This window comes from Dama dama, chromosome 22 (genome assembly GCF_033118175.1).
Source record: "Dama dama isolate Ldn47 chromosome 22, ASM3311817v1, whole genome shotgun sequence".
Lineage (NCBI taxonomy): Eukaryota > Metazoa > Chordata > Mammalia > Artiodactyla > Cervidae > Dama > Dama dama.
This window is the reverse complement of record NC_083702.1, coordinates 52,779,353-52,786,767: the sequence shown is the minus strand read 5'-3', so window position 1 is coordinate 52,786,767 and position 7,415 is coordinate 52,779,353.

The window sequence follows — 7,415 nt, the reverse complement described above, 5'->3', positions numbered from 1 at the left end:
AACATATATAGATATATATAGATATATATATATCTATAACATATATAACATATCTATCTTTATAACATATATAAAGATATATGGGGCTTCCCTGGTGGCTCAGTGGTAAAGAATCTACCTGCCAATGCAGGAGACATCGGTTCGATCCCTGGGTTGAGAAGATTCCCTGGAGAAGGAAATGGCAACCTGCTCTAGTATTTTTCCTGTGAAATCCTGTGGACAGAGGAGCCTGGCCAGCTACAGTCCAGGTGTGTATATGTGTGTGTTAGTTGCTCAGTCATGTCTGACTCTTTGTGACCCCATGGACTGTAGCCCACCAGGCTCCTCTGTCCATGGGACTTTCCAGCAAGAATACTGGAATTGGTTGTTATTTTCTTATCTAGGGAATCTTCCTGACCCAGGAATTGAGCCCACATATCCTGCATTGCGGGCAGATTTGTTACCATCTGAGCTACCAGAGAAGCCCATGGGGTTGCAAGAGTTGGACACGATTTAGTGACTAAACAACAACCACAACTACAACATGAGGATATATATGCAGATAGTGAGAAAGCGAACTTCGGATATATTTGTAATGGAGAGGTAATGGGGTTTGCTGGTGAATTTGATTGGAGCATGGGAGAAAGATATCAAAAAGGGCTTAAGTTTTTTTTACCTGAGTCCCTGGGTGAATAGTGGTATCATTTCCTGATATGGAGAGAATAGCAAGTTTAGGGGAACAGGATTATGAAGACTTTCCCCATTTACTCTGATAATACAGCATAGAAATTAAGAGCAAGGCCTTTGGGGTCAGATAGGCCTGGGCTCACAACTGGTGTTGTGTTTTAGGGCATTTACTTCATCTCTGTGGACCTTGGGATCCCTATCTGCAAAATGGGTGTATTAATAATATCTCCCACATAAGGTTGTTGGAATGATTAAATGTGACTATAGATGGACACGAGTTTGAACAAGCTCCAGGTGTTGGTGATGAACAGGGAAGCCTGGCGTTCTGCAGTCACTGGGTTCGCAAAGAGTTGGACACGACTGAGCGACTGGACTGAACTGAGCTGACACGTGAGGTACTTAAGCGTTCATGGCAAATAGGCAGTACTCCCTCTATAACACTTCTCTATCCATTATTTTGAAAGGATCCCACAAGGATGCCCAATGTTCCTTCAGTTGTAACCTTCTTTGATTCTGTTATCAGTGTGTTAGATTTGGAAAACTGATATAGCATCCACGTACAGGTTAGATGGGAATGGGGAGATTTGCTGTTGTTTATTTGCTAAGTGTGTCCTACTCTTTGTGACCCCATGGACTGCAGCACACCAGGCTCCTCCGTCCTCCAGTATCTCCTAGAGTTTGCTCAAATGTGTGTCCATTAAGTCTGTGATGCTATGAAACCATCTTATCGTCTGCCACCCCCTTCTCCTTTTGCCGTCAATCTTTCCCAGCATCAGGCCGTTCCCAGTGAGTCAGAAATGGGAGATATGGAAGTGTACTACAGCCACAGCCCTTAGCACACGGCTGTGGCGGTGCCCCATTACTGACCCCACCCCCGTTACCCGGCAACAGTGACCCAGTACCATTAGTAGTCCTGCTCCGCCACTGGTCCGTGCCTGTCAGAAGACCCCTCCCAAAGCAGGCAGCTTCAATGAGCAACCGCTAGTGGTCCTCCTCAGTCACTGGTCAGGGCCACAGTGGGCCCCTCCCACAAGCAACAAACTGTCAATGAGCGACGTTAGTGGTCCCATTTGTTGGTGGAATAGTGGTCCTCAAGCAGAGAGTGAGGTAAGAGGCAGATCCCGACTTTCTCCCCTGGGGCCCCCAGCTCATCGGGCCCTGGGCCAGCAGGGGAACTGGTGTTTCAGGGAGCAGGCTGGGACTGCATGTTCCAGCAGCACGTGGCCCGCTGGCCTTGGCCCAGGTCTTGAGGGGGCGGTGAACCTCTCTTCCATCCCTGTCTCTGTGACCTAAGGGCAGCAGAAGTCTGCCTGGGTCGCAGTCTGTGGGATCTGGCCTTCCCCCACCTCCCCTCCCTGTGGGGTGGCCTGTGGAGTCTGAGGACCAGTTGGGTCCTGGGCACTGCTACAGTTGGGCAGGGTCTGGGGGCCTGGCCCTGAGGAAGCTGCCAACTGAGATCTGCCTCCTCTTAGTTAGGACTGGGCCATCGTGGGGTGAAAGCTGTGCCTTGGAACCTTGTCCTTTCTTGTTAGAACAGAATAACATTTGTTTATTGGAGGTTTACAGGAACATCATTACCTGATCATGACCTGACCTCAAGAATAAAGGATCTGACAAGAAGAAGTTTACAACCCATGTGCCTCCATCACCTTCCTAGAAAAGGGCTTTGCTGAAAGCTTGTGGGGAGTTCAGGGGTTTTTAAGGCATGAGCTACAAACCTCCTTGCAGGGCCTTGTTATAAATCTGTCTCTGCCCCAAAGTCGGAAGTTTCGGTATCGCTTGGCCTCATTGTTCATCGGGCACACGGACTTGTGTTTCAGTAACATGAGCAGCATGTAAGCTAAGTTACTTCAGTTGTGTCTGACTCTTTGTGACCCTATGGACTGTAGCCCACCAGGCTCCTCTGTCCATAGGGTTTTCCAGGAAAAATACTGGAGTGGGTTGCCATGCCCTCCTCCAGGGGATCAAAACCACGTCTCCTGCATCTCCTGCATTGCAGGCAGATTCTTTACTGCTGAGCCACAAGGGAAGCCCAACAGGAGCAGAAATCACTAAATTATTCTTTGAGAGACATCAACAGCAGTGGTGTGGGAACAGAAGGGAGGGAGGAAATAGAGACCATGCTACAGAGGAAACATGACAAAATTTGGCAAATGATGAGCTGTGAAAAAAAAGGATAAGGATACCTGACTTCCTAACTTGGAAAAGTTGGAACAGAATCGTTAACAAAGGTAGGAAGGCCAACATATCAGCTTCCCAGGTGGCACTAGTGGTAAAGAATCCACCTGCCACTGCAGGAGATGTGAGAAATGAGGGTTCGATCCCTGGGTAGGCAAGATCCCCTGGAGAAGGAAATGGCGAACCACTCCAGTATTCTTGCCTGGAAAATTCCATGAGCAAAGGAGCTTGGCAGGCTACAGTCCATGGGGCTGCAATACAAAACACGTATAATACATAGGAAAGCCAAAATACAGAGTAGCCTTGGGGAAAGGGAAAGACACCTTCAGTTTGAATTGAAGTACTAGCAATACTAGAAGTTAGGTATCAAGTAGAATCATGCCTAGTATACAGTAAGTGCTCAATATCTATTGAATGTTTTGTAGATCTTCTGGGTAAGCACTGTCTGATAGAAATACAATGAGAGACACAAATGTAAGCCATGTGTCATTAAAAAATCTTCTAGCAGTCACATTTAAAAAAGTAAAGAGAAACAGATGAAACTAATTTTGATAATATATTTTACTTAATGCCAAAATATTATTGTGCCAACACTTAGTCAATATAAAAATACCAAAAATACTAATATATTTTCACGCTTAGTCTTTGAAATCTAGTACATGTTTTATACCTACAGTGTATCCCCATTTTGACCTGCTGTCCAGTAGCTGCTGTACTGGACAGTTCTAGGTGGAGGTGATTGTCAGGCAGTGGGTTATAGTGACTGAATTCCAGAAAAGAGATCAGCCTAGCATCATCTTCATGGTGGAGAAAACCAAATGACAGGACAGGCTCTGTTAAGGGAGAGAATGCTAGAGGAAAAGTGAACCCAAGGCAAAATGGGATAGTAATTCGTTTTGTAAGAATTCGACTTCTCCATTGGATTGCTTGGCCCCAGAAAAGAGATGAATTAGTAATACTGATTCAATCCATGTTTTCTTGAATTGCTCTCTTGTTTTCTCTACTATTTGAAAGTATCTTGTTCATATATTTGTCTACTGTTCACATTCCTCTTATTATAATGTAAGTCTTTTTTGTTCATTATTATATTCCCAGGATAGTATTGCTCATATTAGGGCTCAGTAAATACCTGTGGGTTAAAATCCAAATCTCTGCCTTCAGAGATTTACAATATGATTGATAGACAAGTGTTCCATAGAATAAAAAATAACATCATGATAGATTAGTAGAGAATTAAAGTCCTAATGAATAGTACTGCTAACGTGAGGTCCAAGAGTTCAAAAGAGATAGATCTATAGGGTTTCAAGTAGCCTAGAAAGACAGAAATGAAATATGCACTGTGTCTTTAATGGTAGCTAGCCTTTGGATATTTAGAAAAGAGGGGCATATGCAAAGATGGGGATGAATAGAAATAGTTTAGTTGTAATAGATTTTGGGAAAATGTAAGATATCAAGTTGTAACAGTAGCCACTGAAGTTTCTGAGAAGGTGTACAAAGCAGAATTTTACAAATGGTCTATAAAATGGATCAGAGAAGCAAAAGCTGCTAGGCAGTTATTATAATATCCAGAAGGTGATGAGATTTGGATTGTGGTGATGCTTCTGGCGATAGGCAGGAGACGAGATATGAGAGATGTTTGAATAAAGGCCTTAATGAATTTCGTTTTGGACTAAATATGCGTTGGATGGTCAAATGTGTTGCTAAGGACAGCACCAAGTTTCTGAACTTGGTTGACTGAGTGATGGTGCCATAAACTGAAAGTTCCAAATGGTAAATTCCTTTCAGGGGTGGGGGCTGAGGGAGGAAAATGGTTGAAGTCAAAATGATGGAAGCTATCCAAGTGGAAATTTCCAGTAAGCCTTCAGATGACTAAGGGATTCAGAAAATGTAGGCACTTTCCAAAACGTCTGTTCTTTTTGCCTATATACAAAGTGTTTACTTTATGTGTTTCCCTGTGGCTCTGTTGATTACATTCTTAAGTGTGGTTTGAAGCTCCTCTGGCTTCAAACTTGTATTTGTTTTGGGCATGGTTGGAGTAGAGTGCTAATGAGCACAAGGTCATAGGTTTGATCCCCAGAAGGGCCAGTTCATTTCATGGAGAGGAAAGTTGTGTTCCATGGTTCACAGACCTTACCCTTAATCCTGTCTGCCTGTCTCTAAACTATGCAGCATGGGTCCCCAGGGGGCCCAGTGAGAAAGTGTGAGTGGTTGTTTGCAAATCATTAAAACTACTGGAAGAATGGCTCCACGTGGGTTTATCTCGGGTGCTCCTTCAAAAAGCTTAGTCTTCCTTCCTCCCTCAGCTCGTGGGATAGAGATCAGATTTTCAGAGGTATTAGCCCGACGAAATGCACATGGAACTGTCCTGCTGATGGCCACCCACATCTGTTTCCCACATTCATTTACTTCTCAGGTAAAAAGCAGTGTACTGATCCAGGAATATGTGGTACTCCAGTGCAAGAGTTTACTTATGAGTTTTGGAGTTTTATCTGTTTGACTTTTAGAATTGGCTTATTAATACTATACAAATAAACCCTGGAGGGCTTGAACATGCCCCAGAGCCTCTAAGCAAACCTTTCACTGACTGATTTTCCTTATCTTATCCAGCTGCTTTTAGCTTGCTATGTATTCTTTCTGGGAAATACAACTCTACAGTCAGAATTCTTGCAATGGTCATACAAGGATACAGCATAGAATGTGCTGTGTTTAAAAGAGTGATGGTCTCCACAGACAGCCGCTGGGCAAACCCACAGAAGGCATCTTCCACAGAAGTGTAGAGTTGCCAGCATTTGCTGGGATAGCATCTGAGGTCTGTTTCTGTGGATACTGCATTTTCAAAAATCAATCCCAGAGATTCTCAAGTTGCTTTTCCAGTGACTGATACACCCCCTGGGTCCTGCAGGAGCAACCCCAAAGAGGATTCGGAATAATGTTACACATACAACGAAAGATAAAAACTAAATTCTCACAGCTTAAGAAGGACTTGAAAATATATTCTCTTCTCTTTCAGGGATGTGTTTGCCTCATGAGGGATATTTCTATTATTTGATATTATGGAAAATGGAAAAAACTGAGAAGTAAGAGACCAGACCATCTAATATCATTTAACAGCAATTGCTAAGAATAATCGTGATGACTTAGAAGAATATGGATTGGAACAAATATGACTAAAAGTAAAAGGCAGAATAATTGAAGTTGTGTGTTGAAAAAGCCAGTAAAACTGGTTGAGAAATTATTGAAAAATACAAAGCCAATGGAGATTTTGCATGATGACAAATAACTGACTTATTTGCATTGTTTCTTTGAGTTACTTAGATTAACTGTTTTGGTATTATTTAGGAAGGGCCTGAAAATACCATATAAATAGTTAAAAATCATTATATGGAAAATCTGTAGCTGTGCTGACTGGGATGGGCTGGGCTAGGGAGAAGAAAGAGAAAGGATTAAAGTGACACAGCAAGAAAATGCTAGACTTGAACTTTTACATTTGCTTTTGTAGTATAAGGATTTTTTTTTTTTTTTGGCTCAAACATTACTTTCCCCCTGAAATACTAAGTCAGAGTAAAATTAGGTGAGGAGGTGGTCACTTGTTCAGAATAGCTGGGGCTATGAGTCAGAGTGCGTATGGAAAAGGGTGTGACAAAGCCAATGGAGAGAACTGTGCCTTGAATATCTTGTATCCTTAATAAGTACTGTCATTCCTAATAATAATAATAGAAGTAGTGACAACAGAAGTATCAACAAGAACTGAGGAGCAGACTAGTGCTGGACTGTGCCAGAGTTTTCAACCGTAGAAAAACCAAAAAGATGAAAGGAATGAATGGAGATGATGTGATGTTTTCCATAAAGATTAATTTATTGAATTTAAGAAACTGCTCTTAAGTCTGAGATTATATTCATGTCATGTTTTCAAATGATTCTCTTTGAATCACATGGTGGTAATGACTGGTTTTTTAAAATGTCCTTACTTTAACCAGATAAAGACTTTGCCATCCTGTTTCAGTTTCTTGAAAATTTTACTCTTATTTTTGGAAATTTTACAATTTTGAGAACCCTAGAAATTTAGGAACTGTTACATGATAGTGTTTAATCCTCAAATAGCAGTAAGAGGTAGATGTTGTTGTTGTTGTTAATACCATTTTACAAAAGAGGGAACTGAGCCTCACAGAAGTTGTTTGTCTAGAGAACCCAGCCAAAGGGTCAGAGCCACAACACACACCCACATCTGCCTGATTTTAGCACCAATGCTTCTTACCTCTGTGTGATTCCTGTGGGTGTTAGTTAAGGTCCAGAGAGGGGAGCAGAAAAGATTCTAGGGATTTTAATCAGAGGATATTTAGTACAGGTGATGGGAGAAATAAGTAGTCAAATAAGAGAAGGGAGTCAATCTAGAGATTAACAAAATCAGGAAGTCACAACCATCTCTAGAACTAGGGAGACACAGAGAGGAAGTCATGTTCCCATCTGAGAAAAACCATGTGGATGGATCTAGGTCCACCGGGGGGATAGAGTGCTGCTCCAGGTGGGAGGCTAAGACTGCAGTTACTGCTGAAGATGCTACTTGAAGCAGA